At 54.7% G+C, this 15,891-nt stretch overlaps 1 protein-coding gene across 1 annotated transcript in view; it reads left to right on the forward strand.

The window, feature by feature from the left end:
- LOC103307457 (HAUS augmin-like complex subunit 5) overlaps nucleotides 1–15,891 on the forward strand; it is a 30,196-nt gene that overhangs the window by 12,685 nt on the left and 1,620 nt on the right. The gene's annotated exons all lie outside the window — the stretch shown is intronic.

Raw genomic sequence — 15,891 nt, forward strand, 5'->3', positions numbered from 1 at the left:
AAGATTGGCAGATCAATGAACGTAGCAGTAAGCAGCTGGGCTGGGAGCTTCTTGGTTCTCCTCGGCGAGGCAGGAAGCTGCGATGCTGAATAAAGCTAAACACCGCGCGGTCGTTCTTACAATTTACCACATGTGTTACGGTCACGTCTAGTGGCCCAACTAAGAACAGGGCCCCTTCGTGCCAGGCACTGCCCAGACACACAGCAAGAGACAGGCCCTGCCCCAGCTGAGATCAGGGCCCCTTTGTGCCAGGCGCTGCCCACGCACAGCCAGAGACAGTCCTTGCCACAAAACAATTGAAGGCTAAAGAGACAAAAGTAAGATTTGTATCCACCTTGTACAGGTGGGGAAACTGAGGCACGGAACGCTGCAGTGGCTTGCTCGTGCTCACATGGGGCCCTGTGGCAGCGTTGTGTAGCCCATAGAACTAGATTTAGCATTTATTTGATGGGGCAGTAATGCAAGCAACCCACAGGCCTGTCTCCTGTGAGACGCTGGCCTCAGCAGTTAGCATAAGGCTTGGGGCCTACGAACTTTGGCACAGATAAATGGCCCAACCGTGACCCCTAAGTTTTGGGGACATGGGAACAGAGCGTTTAAGGGGGAGCTTTGTCCACAACAACACCAGGAACAGGAACTAACACCAACTTGCGGATAGTATAGCATGGGACCATCGGCAGCTGACTGACCACCAGAGAGCCATGACCTATGGGAGAAGATCCCCCAGAACTGGTAGTGGGAGGAGATACACATAAGGAAGAGGGGAGACACCCCTACAGAACAGGCATTAGGCAGGGTGATGTCAGCGTAACGTCATGTACAAATCGCATCCCAGCCTGCGGGCAGGAGAAGAGCGCGATGTAGCCCTTGGGAAGTGCCGGGGTGATGACGAGGAAGGTGATGGTGAGGAGGAAGATACTGGATTGTTCTGCACGGGACGGTTCAGAGGGATACGCTGCTGTCTCTCTATCTACCTCGCTGGGCTGGAGCCTTTGTGACTTTGCTAAATGTGCTAATAATTCCTCAAGTGCGAGTGTCACAGCTGTGCCCATCGGGGTTCCCAGCTGAACCCCAGTTTCCATAATCCTGGGCCTGACCTGGGGACACAAACCTGTCAAACCTCACTGGGATCACTGGGAATTCTGAAGTAATCAAGAGAATGAATATGCGACTCCTACATCGGGCTCCAGCTGTGACTAGATCTGAGATCTCCTGCCTTACCCCACAGCCCAGCCTCTCTCTGCAACCCGTAGCCTTTCTGGGACACCCTTTGTGCTGAAAACGTTTTCATAGGAACCTTTCCCGGGCCCAAATCCAGTTCCCTTTTCTTGTAGGTCCCAGGTCAGTATTCACCCTGGAGGAGATGGAGGCCCTGCTGCTGCTGCTGGCCCTCTCCATCCTGACCGGTGAGTGGTTCTGGTTGTGCTGGGGCTGGGATGCAGTAACGGAGATGAACAGGGAGCCGGGAATTTGGGAGACTCTGCCATGGCGACGGCTCCACCTGCCAATGCTTGGAATCCAGCAGGGGGCATCTGGAACGTCTGGGGTTCAGTTGCAACCTCTAGGGGGCTCTCCTCTGGTAATCAGGGCTGGCCCTGATGCCCCAGGGCAGGACTAGGGGGCGTTGTGCTGCAGCGAGTGGGGCGGTGGCTCTCCTTTGGCAGTCAGGACTGGCCCCGATGCCCCAGGGCAGGACTAGGGGGCAAGATGCTGTAGATAGCAGGGTGCTGCTTCCCCTCCAGGTGCCGGCTGCCAGGACTGGGGGGTGACCCTGCCCGCGGGCCCCCTGACTGGATGGAGCGGCTCATGCGTGATGATCCCTTGCTCTTACACCTACCCCGAGGGGCAGCTCGTCAGAGCCGTGACCTGGAGCCGGGACAACGAGAGAATTGTGCAGCTCACCGCAGCAGCGGGGCAGGGCTATGACAAGGCCGAGCGCGCCCAGTTCCTGGGTGACCTGCACCACGACTGCACCCTGCGCCTCAACCCGCTGGCGCTCGGCGACGGGGGCACCTACTCCTTTGAGTTCCAGTCCCAGAGCCAAAGCTGGAGAAGCCCCCGAGCCGTGTGCCTCACGGTGTCAGGTAATCCCCGGCTCCTCTTGCAGAAACGGTTCACCAACAACCCAGCCTGGCCCCACACGGCGTTATGTGTGGCTGATCCCCAGCTGTCCCACCTTAGGGGTGACTGCACCTCAGCGCCCATCGAGCCATCCCCAAGGACGGTTGCTGTAAACCTCTCATAACATTTCACTCAAATCAAACGACCACTCTGCAAAGCTGTGAAGAAACAGTGGAGTCTGGTGGTTAGAGGAAGCCTAAACTGGAGTCAGGACTCCTGGGTTCTCTCCCAGCTCGGAGAGGGGAGTGGGATCTAGTGGTCACAGCCAGGGGTGCTGGGAGCCAGGACTCCTGGGTTCTCTCCCAGCTCTGGGAGGGGAGCCTGGGTCACACCCCCACCTGGTCTTGAGGAAGCTCTCAAAGAAGGGGCAGTGGCTGGTTACTGGAGGTGGCTGTAGCCATGGCCGTGCCCCCAGCAGTGACTGGCTCCCCCCTCACCCACCCTACACAGAACATTCCTGCAGGGTCAAATATAGCATGGTTAGGGCCCCCAGAGCCCTGAGCAGCAGCATGGTCTGCTCCATCTCCGAGCACTGCGCCTCCTCCGGCCTGCATTGGTACGACGGAGCCGGCGCGCGGATCCAGGAGGAAACTGAAGCTGGCAAAAGCAATAGCGAGCTGAGCATGCACATCATCTGGCAGCATCGGAGGGCGGCGCTGGAGTGCCGGGTGCAGGGCTACCGGAATAGGTGCCTCCCCAAAGGGCCCCAGCCTCCAGCCACAGGTGAGTTGCATTATGTATGGGGCCTTCCCTTTCTAGGGGGTGCCAGCTCCCATCAGGCCCCAGGGCAGGGGCTGGCTGGGGGGCAGGGAATGGGGCACGGGGCCTTTCCCCTCTATCAGGCACTGACTCTAATCAGGTCTGAGGGCAGGGGTCTGGCTGGTGCTGGGGGTGGGGAATGGGATATGGGACCTTTCCCCTCTAGGGGGCGCCAGCTCCCATCTGGCCCCAGGGTGCGGGACTGGCTGGCTCAGAGGGGCAGGGAATGGGGCACGGGGCCTTTCCCCTCTAGGGGGTGCTGGGTCTGACCCATCTCCAATGGCCTTTTCAGGCCGGCCCCCCCGCCTGAAGGTCCTGGTGGATGCGGCCGGCCCAGGCCCAATCAGGGAGGGCGACTCGTTCACGCTGAGATGTGTGGGGGACAGCGGGTCACTGGACCAGGTCTACTTCTGGATTCACAATGAGGACCCTCTCAGCAGATTGAAGGGGCGACCTTGTCTCACGGGGGCAATTACACCTGCATGAAGTGGGTCTCCGACATAGGGCATGCCTACCTGGCCATATCCCCCACCACCTATGTGGCCATCCTGGGTGAGTAGTCAGTGCCAGGGGGGGGCCACAGCCCTGGGGGTGGAGCCAAGGAGCACAGATGGGAGGGGTCCTTATCTCACCTACATTCCAAATGGGGGCGGGACCACAGCCCTGGGGGCGGAGCAGGAGAGCACAGATTGGGGGTCTTTCTGTCACTGACATTCCAGTTGCGGGCAGGGCCACAGCCATGGGGGTGGAACCAGGTTCACAAATGGGAGGGGGCGGGGCCCTCCTTATGCCACCACTTGGATATGGGAGTGGGGCTAGAGCACTGGGGGTGGAGCCATGGAGCCCCTCCACCCCATGCCATGCTGCGCCTAAGTCCCCAGCTGCCGTCCCACGGGGGCTTCATTAGCTCATATCTCATTCCGCTTCCTCTGCAGCCCCCCCTGTGGTGCATGTGGTGGCCACCCCGTGCCGGCTGGACACCAGCGCCTATAGCAGATTGGACTTCTCCTGGTACAAGGATGGCGAGCGGCTGGGATGGGCACAGGTGTTATACCAATAAAAACTAGCAGGATCTTATTAAAGGGGACAAGATAAAGATGCCACATTTATTATGATAATTTGATTTATGACCAATAACTAATATTTTAATCCTTATACACACACATTATACCTAATACCCACACACACACACACACACACCAGATGTTCTGCAGCTGCTGCATAGTTACCAGTCCTGCTTGAGTCTGTGGCTTGAGTTTGCAGCTTGGGTTCGTAGATTGTGGCGGCTAACTGGCCAGGAAAGCCGGGCACAAGGACGAGCTGGGTCTCTGTTGGGCATGCACCGATGCCCTTCCATGTTGGCAGCAGAATGTTACCCTCCTCCAAAGTTTTCCATCTCACCCATCCTTTTTGTAGGCTTTAGTTTGAATCCAGAGTTTAATAGGTCTTGCTGTGTCACGCTGCCTCCAGGTTTGGTGATTGATCACCTGTCAATTGCAGACATGACTTTCAGCCTGGGACCTGGCTTTGATCTTTCTTCTATTGTACCTTTTCTTTTTAGGGTGGATTCTTCTTACTTTGTTAGGGCTCTTGTCTGCATCTTCAGCCCTTGGTGTTTGAACTCTATTTAATCAGGACATGCTGGGGCTGGAGGTTGATTCTATCACCCATACATACCTCATTCACACATCTAAACTAAACTAATAAGATTACAGCCGGGTTTGCAAAAGTGAAGGTTGCAGCAAGCCCTTACAAAATGGAGTAAGCGTTTTAAAATGGGGTTTGAATTACAATATGGCAAACAGTGAACAGAAGTTACAATATAGACAAGTATAATGGATGGTAAACAGTGAACAGAAGTTACACTGTAGGCAAGTGTAATAAATGGTGAACAGAAATTACAATACTGAAACAGTGCAAGTCTCAGTGATTTAAGCAGGAATTGGATTGATAGTGAAACTTACAAAGGCAGTTGACTGAACAGCTATGGCTCGTGGAACTGGCTTTCCCAGGCATCCAGATGGCTGATGGGGGAGAGTATCAGTGTGAGGTGCACAACACCCTAGGGAAATCCACCTCCCTGCCACTCTCCATCACTGTTGTGTGTAAGTACTAGGTGCATCTGACTCCATGTTACGCATTACATAGCCTGGGAATGGCTTAGAGTCCCCCATGCACCATAGCTGAACCCCGCACAGTCCTTCTGCAAGGCCATGCCACCCCAGCACCGTCCTTCTGCAAGTCCAACCAAAATAAACAAGCTCCCAGCTCGTGCTCCAGCTGGGTCCGCTTTGTTGACCAGGCTCCAGTATCTCTGTCCAGCGCACAGAGCTATCTAGCGGCCGAATGACATTGCAAATCAACTTGTCATCAGGCCAAGAAGCACCCATTCAAATAACATACAATTGGTTGAAATTTAATATTTTTTAATCATCAGGAAAACTGTCTGGTTTGCCCCCCTCAAAATTAGCTCTTTGACGGACTTTTCATTACATTTTTCACCTAAGTTTTTACCTACAGTGTTTTCAAAGAGCAATTCATGGGCGGTGGGTGAAAGAGCTGTTGGGGGATCCTAGTCCCCGGCCCCTCCCTCGCTGCCCGAGAACAACCCTTCCCCTTCCCCGCCGTGGGTGGGTGTGTTCCTGCTGCCCCCTGCTGGAGGAGCTGAGCCCTACTCTGTGTCTGTGGGTGTCCCTGCCCACCACCTGCGGCCGCCTCCCCCCCCGTGCACCCCCAGTCCCAGAGTGCCCCCAACCCTGGCGCCGGGCAGCGTGGCATGGCCCCAGCTCCAGCGGCCCAGCCCCTGGCCTCACGAGCACCGGCCCCAGCCTGCCTGCCCCAGCCTCTCAGCCTCGGAAGAGGGAAGGGAACTGGAAACAGGCAGGAGGGAGTCTGGGGGCGGAGTGTGGGTGGGGCCACGCCTGGCTGGGGAGGCACAGCCCTCCCCGTCCTACGATACCCGCCGCCCATGGGGCAACTGTTGAAAATTATAATCAATTAAAGTTAAATAAACTTTTAAACAGAAAATGGTGTGTGTGGGGAGATTGGCAAACAAAATCGTTTAGGTTTTTGGGAAACAGACAATTATGATGGCTGAACAGAACCATATTTGATCAAAATGCAGATAAAACAATGGATGAAAATCTGGAGGGAGTGTTTGATTCAAAGTTTAGCAAAAGTTTCAAATACCAAAGTCCCAAAACTTTTTGGGACAAAGTTGGGGAAACGGCTCCATTTTGTACACAGCAAAACAGAAACACACATTTTTGTGATCATTCACATTTTTTCTTCCATTGGCCTGTGCAGCTGCCCGCATCAGGGTGCTCCGGTCTCTCTGTCTCTCGCTCTGAGTCTGTGATCTCAGCAGGGACAGGGACTGTCTCTGGTTGTGTGTCTGGGCAGCGCCCGGCCCAATGGGGCCCTGATCTCAGCGGAGGCTTCTAGGTGCTATTGTAATAAGAGGAGTGTGACGAAGTGGGACTGTTCTTAATGTTTCCTCTGAATACTGTGTGGGTGCCTCAGTTTCCCCTATGCATTTCTTAAGTCTCTAGGTGGTGGGGAAAGGCCAGTGTGCATAAATCACTGACACTCTGTCTCCCTGGCAACAAATGGCTAGGGCCCCTTCCCCCCCTGCAAGGAAATAGCTAAAGGTGAACAAAGAGATCAGGTGACCGCCTGGCCTGGGAAAGAGACAAAGCCCAGAGAAGGAGGAGCTGGAGGGGGTTGGAGCTAGCTGGGGACTGGAAGGGAGGGCAGACGGGGGTCTGCCTCGCTGGGCCCCAGAATGGACCCGGCAGAGGGGTCCCGTTCGCTGGACCTACAAGCTCTGTTTTAGACCATGTTCCTGTCATCTAATAAACCTCTGTTTTACTGGCTGTCTGAGAGTCACGTCTGACTGCGAAGTGGGGGGTGCGTGCAGAACCCTTTGGCTTCCCCAGGACCCCGCCAGGGCGGACTTGATGTGGGAATCACACGGAGGGGCATACGCTGAATGCTCCAAGGTCAGACCCAGGAGGTGAAGCCGTGTGAGCTTCTTGCCCTGAAGACAGTCTGCTCTGAGGGAGAGGAGGCTCCCCAAAGTCCTGACTGGCTTTGTGGGGAGCAGTTCCAGAACATCGCCCGGGGACTCCGTGACAAGGAGATTGGAGGTTTTATGAACCTGGAAGAAACTCCAATGTCCAATAAACAGTTGGGAGGAAAATTCTCCTGGTTAAAAACCCAGCTTCCTTCCTGCCCCCTCCTCTGAGACTGGCCTTCATTGTCCCCCCTAGGACTATGCTGCCCCCTCAACCAGCTTCCACCTCCCCATCTCCCTTGTGCCTGCCCCACTGCACCCTGCATGACACTGGAGCTAATGACCCTATTCTCCATCCCTGCCCCCCACAGACGGCAGTGACTGGTACCAGCTGAGCCCTGGCCCCATGGCAGGCTTCGGAGCAGGGGTCCTGCTGCTCTTCCTCCTGAGCAACCTCGGGGTTTATTGTCTGGCCAGGAGACTCCGGCAACGGAAAGAACTGGGGGGGAGTCAGCAGGGTAAGGGACCCCCCGGGGTGGGAATTGGGGGAGGGGCAGGAAAAGGGGCTGCTCTGGCTGCATTGTGGAAAACCTGGAGTGTGGGCGTGTGAAGGAAATCAACCCACTGGTTGGTGTGTGTGTGTGTGTGTGTGTCCCTCCACTCCCTGCTGGAGGGGCCAAGCCCTGCACTGTGTGTGGGACGGTTGGAGGAAGCGGCCTGCTTGGGGGGGGGGGGGGTTGCTAGAGGGGGGAAACGATTGATTTGGGGGGAAATGTTTGAAGAAGGAAAATAAACAGTGAAAGGGGATAATTGTGTCTCCTTCCCCTGGGGGCAGCAGAGAGGACCCCAGCGCCCCACAGAGAGACTCGCCCTATGAGGTCAGTAGGGGGGGGTCTGTTAACCCCTGGGTCCACACTGCCACCACATACTAGCTGGAGTTGAGTAGGCAGCTGCAGCCTGTGGACCCCCCACCCCGGGTGAACCCCTGACCCTAGCTGGACGGATTCAGCACTACCTGAGCATGTGTCATAAACCCCGTCCTGCTAATGGCTCAGGGGAGATTCTCCTCATCCAATAGCCAGGTCCTGCCCTGGCACAGGAGGCTGGGAGATCTCTCCCGAAATATAGTCGGGGATGCTCGTTTTTAGTGCACCAGGTAACTGCAGTTCACAGCTCTGCTGGGCAGTAAAGCCGGGCTCCCAGACCCACCCCCCCACTCTAACCACTAGATCCCACTCTCCTCCCAGAGCTTGGGAGAGAATCCAAGAGTCCTGGCTCCCAGCTGCTCCCCCGCCCCCCTCCCAACCACTAGACCCCACTCTCCTCTCAAAGCTGGGGTGAGATCCCAGGAGTCCTGGATCCCACTTCTCCGCCCTGCCCCCATTATTGCAGGTACAGGCAGACATCACACACAGGTCTCCTGCTGGGGGAGTGTCGCCTCTTTCACACAATCTGTCTCTCTTCCTGTGTCCCCGGCAGGAAATCCCATGTGCCGGGGAGATTCCCTGCCCCTCGGATGATGCCGGCGACTATTATAACAGCCCCAAGGACTATTGTAACTGACCACGGCCGAGATCTCTGCAGTCCACAGTCCCCTCCGCACTGCCACAACCCGGATCTCGATAAGAGTCCACCGCTCACACCCCAGGGAGCATTCACCCTCCTCCATGAGCTGGGGAAACCCACGAGAACCCAGCAATCTTGACTCCCAGTCCTCCTCCCACCCTGGGGCAGGCCCCACTTGGGCCACTGGAACTGGGCATTTCTGGGGCAGTTTAATTGTAGCTTCGATTTTCCAGGCTGTGTTGGCTTTTGGGAGTCAGGTCAGCCTAGCAGATAGAGAACAGAACTGGTAGGGAGGCGAGCTGGAGTCTGCCTGCCCATGGGCAACTCACAGGCCTGCTCCGTGCCTCAGTTTCCCCATCTGTGCAAGAGGGTAATGATCCTGCCCTCCTGTGTATAGCACTTGGAGATCTCTGGCCGGAAAGCGCTAGACACGGGCAGGGTGTCGTTACCGACCCCACTGCTGTTTTCTTTCAGTTCCAGCCCCTTTCTCAGCTTTAGCTCAGTTTTCGTCAGGGAATTGCCTCTGTTTTGTTTCTTGTTATTGGATAATAAAGCGGTTTTACAAACCCATCAGCTTGGGTGACTGCTGCTGGACAGGGAGGGTTTGCCGAGGGCAGGGGGCTCCGAGGCTCGAAAGCTAAAGGAAAAAATGTCGCAGCAAGCAGCCTTCCAAAGCTTTTTTTTTAGCAGATTGTGCAACCGGGAGCCAATCAGACTCTCTGGTGGGGAATTAGAAAAAAAAAAAAAAAAGGCAGAAGCCCCTCCCCCCAGTGCCCCAAAAGAAGCAAGGTGCTACTTAAAGAAATGAATAGTCAATTACATACACAAAGAAGCCAATATACGCTTGCTGGGGGCGGCCTTGGCAGCTGGCCCCTACCCAGCTCCGGCTTCCGGCCTCCCTAGGGGGCGGAGTCTGGGGGGAAGGAGAGGAGAAGGCAGGACCACAGAAAGGGGCAGGGCCTTGTAGTGAGGGGGAGAGCACCCCACAATTTTCTGTCTAGCCCCCCTTACCCACCCCACCCCCAGTGGGAAGCGGCTGGCACCCCCCGGGTCAGCCAATCACAGAATACAATCCCACTCATTCATGTACCAGGCTCTAGTTTACATCGAAAGTAGTTACTTGTCCCTACTCCTCCATTCTTCCCAATGAGGCTTGCCACCCACCCAGGGGTGCCAGACAGGGGGCCAGGATCCCCTCACTTTATACCTGCCATAAGGGGGAGCGATGGGAGAGGGGCAGAGAGGAGCAAGCGGGGGGTGGGATCTTGGGCGAAAGAAGCAGCGTGAGGGCGGGGACTCGGGGTGAACCCAATGATGGCCTATTAAGGCCGGGAAGGGTCGGTTGCACCCATTTGTCACATAGGTGCCTGCAAAGAAGGGAGTAATATCCTCCAAAGGGGCTCAGGGTAATTCTCCGTACGAGGAGTGGTGTTATTTGCATGGCATTGAAAGATTGTATTGTTTTCACTAAGGTTACTGTAGGGGGAACATGAGAATTATTTTTCTGTTTGATCCCAGGTCGAGAAAAAATTCATAACCCCATACCTGGCCCGTCACTCTTCAGTGTTGTTCGAATAATCCCATACACCATTGGCCACAATATGCCGAAGGCAACGGCTTTTTCCCAGATCCAACCCTGTCCCATTACACACCCAACACCAATGACCTTTTCCCTCCACCACACTTATCCATTTAGATACATTTATTCCCACTGCTTCCCAAGGGTCATTGCTGTTCCATGTTTTGTTAAACGGACGAGGTCCTCCAGTGAGGTCTGGGGAATTGAGTGGGATTGCCAGGACAGGAACACCAGCTTGAGAGTGGGCTGGGATGTGGCTGCAGACCCAGCAATTAGAAATATTAAGGGTCTGAGCCATCCACACTTGCTGCTGGATAAAAGAATTGTCATTGTGGACTCCCCAGACCTTAAGACACCAGCAGCCGAGGAACAGGCGCCACCAGAGGCACATGTTGGAGGCAAGGCCCTGCTGGTTCTGACAACCTCAACTGAGGGAACCACAGTCACGGTTTTACATCCACCAGGGAGCAGGCGCTAGGCTCGCTACTGCTTCTTCTTGGGCCTTGCTTTAGGTCGTCGTCTGCTTCTGGCAACCCTTATGAGAGTGTAGATTGTAAGGTATTGCAGGTTGTTCCTCTACGTCTTCTTCTGGATTCAAAATTGACTCTGCGTGGTTCTGAGGTGATGATTGGTTCGCTGGGGATGGTGCCTTCTTACACTGTGAAGCATGTATCCACGCTGCGATGCCAGATAGTTTAACAGCCGTCTGGGTAGTAAGCAGTACCTGATGAGGACCCTTCCACTGGAGCTCCAAGGTGTGTTTTTGATGATAGTGCCGTACGTAGACCCAATCACCTGGTTTGAAGTCATGGCAAGCATTAGAGGTGGGTTCCGTTGGCCAGGCGGCTCAAACCTGTGAATGGAAGTGACTTACGGCTTGCATTAATCCCTTGCAATATTGAAGGAGCGTACTGTGAGTCAAGTTCAAGTCTGGGACTGGAGTAATGGTAGCCATAGCTCACATAGGGCGTCCCATAACAATTTCAAAGGGACTCAATTTATGCCTTTGGGATAGAGTGGATCGCATTTCCACTCCATCGCAAAGCCACTGGCCAGTTTAACCTTGTAGAGTCACAAAGTTTAGCAAGCTTATTCTTAAGTACACCATTTCGTCTTTCAACTGCACCTGCTCTCTGTGGCTGGTAGGACAGTGCAACAGGTGTGTGATAAGTAATACACGATCCAGGTGTTGAAGAAGTTGTCCGGTAAAATGTGTACCGGATCACTGGACAGAGTGGCAGGAATTCCCTTGGCAGGCATAATAGGATTTAACAAACATTTGGCAACAGACAGTGAGTCAGCCTTTCGACAAGGAAAGGCTTCGATCCAACCAGAAAATAAACATACCATAACCAAAATAAATTCATATTGTTGTCACTTCGGCATTTGTACAAAATCAAGTTGTCAATGCAAGAATGGTACTTGGGGCAGGGCCCGGAACCCTTGAGCCACTTTTACAGGTTTACCAATATTGTGGCTTTGGCAAGTGGTACAGGTGGCACAGTGGCGGGTTGCAAAAGAGCTGAAGTGGGGGACCCACCACCCTGCCTCAGTTACAGCAGAGACCATCCCCTCCTTTCTGACATGTGTAGCAGGGCGGCCAGTGACGGGTAGAGTGAAAAGGGGGCCACAAAGGCGCCAGCAGGCGAACGCCAAAGGGAATCAGGATGTAGAGAGCAACCCTGGACAACCCAGGAGTCCTTTTCGGCTTCTCGGTCAGAGCAGGGTGAGGTTAGTGAGGGACGGCGGTGGTATAGAAACAGAAAGGGAACCTAGAAATGCATCTGGGGAAGGTTCTATGGCAGCAGCATGTTTAGCAGAGGCGTCAGCAAATGCGTTACCCTTAGCAACATCAGTATCCGCCATCGAGTGGCCAGGGCACTTAACAATAGCTAGGGCAGACGGAAGTAAAACTGCGTACAGGAGAGCAGCGATGTAGGGGCCATTTTTGATAGGGGTACTGGCGGAGGTAAGGAAACCCCGAGCTTGCCAGAGGGTGCCAAAGTCATGTACAACCCCAAAAGCGTAGCGGGAGTGTGACAATGCGGTTCTGGCGGAACCCAACTGAGAGTGCCAACTCAGGACAAATTGCTCAAACAGGGCAGTTACAGCCCAAGGCTGGGGTTTTTCCACCTCTAAGGCAAACCAAAGCAGCCAGACTAAGAGGACTTCGGTCTCACCCCACTGGCTAACCGCAAGTCTCACAAGCAATTTCCTTAGACACTCCAGTTTCCCAGTATCACCACCAGTACCACTTGTTATGGGGACAAATGGTTATGAAAACCAATACCCAAATAAAAGAAAAAGGTTCTCCTGATCCCAAAGGACCAAGCCCCAGACCCAGGTCAATATACAAATCAGATCTTACCCACAAATCACGCTGTTGCCAATCCTTTAGAATCTAAAATCTAAAGGTTTATTCATAAAAGGAAAAAGATAGAGAAGAGAGTTAGAATTGGTTAAATGGAATCGATTACATACAGTAATGGCAAAGTTCTTGGTTCAGGCTTGTAGCAGTGATGGAATAAACTGCAGGTTCAAATCAAGTCTCTGGAACATCGCCCGCTGGGATGGGTCATCAGTCCTTTGTTCAGAGCTTCAGTGTAGCAAAGTTCCTCCAGAGGTAAGAAGCAGGATTGAAGACCCAATGGAGATGAGGCATCAGCCTTATATAGTCTTTTCCAGGTATAAGAACACCTCTTTTTTCTTACTGTGGAAAATTACAGCAAAATAGAGCCTGGAGTCACATGGGCCAGTCCCTGCATACTTTGCTGAGTCTGAAGGCATATTTGGGTCCATTGTATAGCTGATGGTCCTTAATGGGCCATCAAGCAGGCTAGGCAGAGCTAATCTCAGTTTGTCTGGGATGTCACCCAGAAGCATAGCATAAGTTTGCCATACAGACAGTCTACAGCCAATATTCATAACTTCAACTACAAAACTGATACACACATATAGACAGCATAATCATAACCAGTAAACCATAAGCTTGTCTTAGACACCTCATTTGACCCCCTTTATACAAGATTTGGTGCCACTACAGGACCTTGGTTGCAACAATGGTCTATATGGTCCCAGTTTATGTCAATAACGTCACAGGGAGTCAGTCTAAATGGTGGCGGAGCGTCCCTCCGCCAAAAGGCAGGCACGGGTGAGGGTGACTAATTCAGCAACTTGCGCTGAGGTTACAGAAAGTAAAGGCGCAGCTTCTAGCGTTTCAGAGAGTGACCTTGGTTGTATCGAAAACAGGAACCATCAATAAATAAAACACGATCAGAGTTAGGGAGAGGGACATCAGAAAGGTCTGAGCGCGGAACGGTGACAGCAGAGACAGTTGCAAGGCAGTCGTGGGGATCACCGTCATCAGACAAAGGAAGGAGAGTGGTAGGGTTTAACTGAGAACAACGCTTTATGGTGATATACGAAGCCGACAGCAATAAAAGTTCATATCTGGTAAGGCGGGCGGAGGAGAGGCGGCCTGTGTTACGTTGTAGCAGGAGGGTTTCCATAGAGCGAGGGACCATGAGGGTAAGAGGAGAGTGGAGGACAAGGGATTTGGACATTTCGACTAGGCGTGCTGCGGCAGCCACAGCACGCAGGCAGGGGGGTAAGCCTTGGACAACAGGGTTCAAAGTGGCAGAGAAATAAGCCACTGGGCGGTTTTTGTCTCCGTGCATCTGAGTGAGGACTCCCAGTGCACACCCAGATTGTTCGTGGCAGAAAAGAGCAAAGGGCTTTGAATAGTCAGGCCACCCTAAGGCGGGAGCAGAAGCCAAACCCTGTTTGAGGGAAACAAAGGCAGAGTCGGCCTCAGGGAGCCACGGCATGGGGTCAGGCACAGAGACTCGAGTGAGTTCCTGGAGAGGTTTTGCAAGGGAGGCATATTGGGGAATCCATTGCCTGCAAAATCCAGCCATGCCCAAAAACTTTTGGCCCTGGTGTGGGGAGCCGGGTCAGGGAAAACTGAGGATAGCTTGGACGCGGACAGGAGAAAGTGTACGGGAACCCTGGGAGAGGAGAAAGCCGAGGTATGTGACGGAGGTCTGACAGAGCTGTAGCTTAGAGGAGAAGCCTTGTGACCCTTCTTTGCTAGGGCAGTAAGGAGCACTAAAGAATCAGTTTCTGAGGCAGACAACGAAGGGGAACAGAGGAGTAGATCATCTGCATATAGGGTGACCAGACGTCCCGATTTTATCGGGACTGTCCCGATATTTCCTTCTTTGTCCCACGTCCCGACTGATGTTCGGTTGGGACACTGGACAAAAAATTTTGCCCTCCGCTCCGGCGCTCACGCCCCCCCTGACTCCGCCTCCTCCTTCCCCCATTGAATCCCTCCATGGAGGGAGGAGGTTAGGAAGAGGGATGTGTGGAGGGAGGATGGAGGGAGGAGGGTCGGGCATCTACCAGGAGCGTGGGAGGGGAAGGGAAAGTTGCCGCGGCTGCCGGGGGCTAGCTGGGCATGGCCCGGGCTGCGTGCAGGCAGCAGCCGGGGCTGGCTCTGGCCCGGGTGGGCAGTGCGGACTGGGGGCGTGGGCCACCGGAGACACGCGGTGGAGAGGGGCTGCGGGAGCGAGACTTGTCCCAGGCAGGGCGGCCGGCGGACGGGGTGAGGGGCCAGCCGGGGTCCCCATAACCCATAAACTTCCCCGCCGCTGCCAGGGAGCCCCGCGCCTCTCCTGCTCGGCTGCGCTCCAGTGGCTCACCCCGCCGGGAAGGAGCCGCTGGAGCGCAGCCGAGCGGGAGAGGCGCGGGGCTCCCTGCCGGTGGCGGGACGCACCGCATGTGCCCACAGCGGGCTGGGGGGTGGGAGGCTCTGCAGGGCCGGGAAAAGCCCTGGCTCCCGCCCGTTGCCCAGCCTGGAGTCCCGGGGAGCCCCTTGGGGTCCCCGGCTCACATGCACCGCTGCTGCCCCACGGCCAGCCCCAGGCTCGGGGGCTCCTGCAGCCACTTCCATGGGAGAGACAGCTTTGTCCCTGCCCGGTCCCACTACAAGGCTCTGCCTCCTTGCACCCATCCAGCCTATGCCCTGCACGGGTCCCTGCTGGAGCCATACGCCCTCGCCCACCCGGACTTCTTTGCTTCCCAGCGCTTCTTATTGGTCATCCCCCCCCCGATGCCCTCTTTATCCCCAGCCCCCTCTGCATTGGGGCCACCTTTTGCCCTGGGGTGGGCAGCGCGTGTGGCCGGTGCGGCAGGGGCCTGCTAATGCCCCCCGCCCCTGCGAAACTGCTTTTTTTTTTTTGCTCCGCCCCCCCGCGTCCCGATATTTCATCCCTTTGATCTGGTCACCCTATCTGCATATTGACTAGTGTGGACCTGGATGGAAAAACAAGGTCAGCAAGGTCTCGGGCTAATGCTTGGGAAAAGTAAGATGGACTTTCAGTATACCCCTGGGGGAGCGTGGTCCATGTGTGCTGTTGCCCCTTGTAAGAAAAGGCAAAAAGATATTGGGAGTCAGGGTGAACCAGGACAGAAAAGAAAGCAGAGCACAATTCAACAACAGTAAAATGAGTTGCACCTGGTGGGCTAGAAGCCAGAATCATTGCTGGGTTAGGGACAACAGGAAAGGTGGGTATAACAGTGCGGTTAATGGCTCGAAGATCCTGAACAAACCGCCACGATTTACCATCAGCTTTTCAAACTGGGAGGATAGGGGTGTTACAGGGGCTGGAGCAGGGGACAATAAAGCCTTGTTCCCGCAGGGCGGTCATGACCGGAGCAGTGCCAGCCTCTGCTTTGGAGTTTAAAGGGTAATTGAGACAGGCGAGGCAGGGGTTTGGAGGAGTCAACAGTAATGCACACGGGGTCAGTATTTAAGCGGCCCACTTCAGATGGGTGGGTTGGCCACAGA

Source organism: Chrysemys picta, unplaced genomic scaffold (genome assembly GCF_011386835.1).
Source record: "Chrysemys picta bellii isolate R12L10 unplaced genomic scaffold, ASM1138683v2 scaf3, whole genome shotgun sequence".
Lineage (NCBI taxonomy): Eukaryota > Metazoa > Chordata > Testudines > Emydidae > Chrysemys > Chrysemys picta.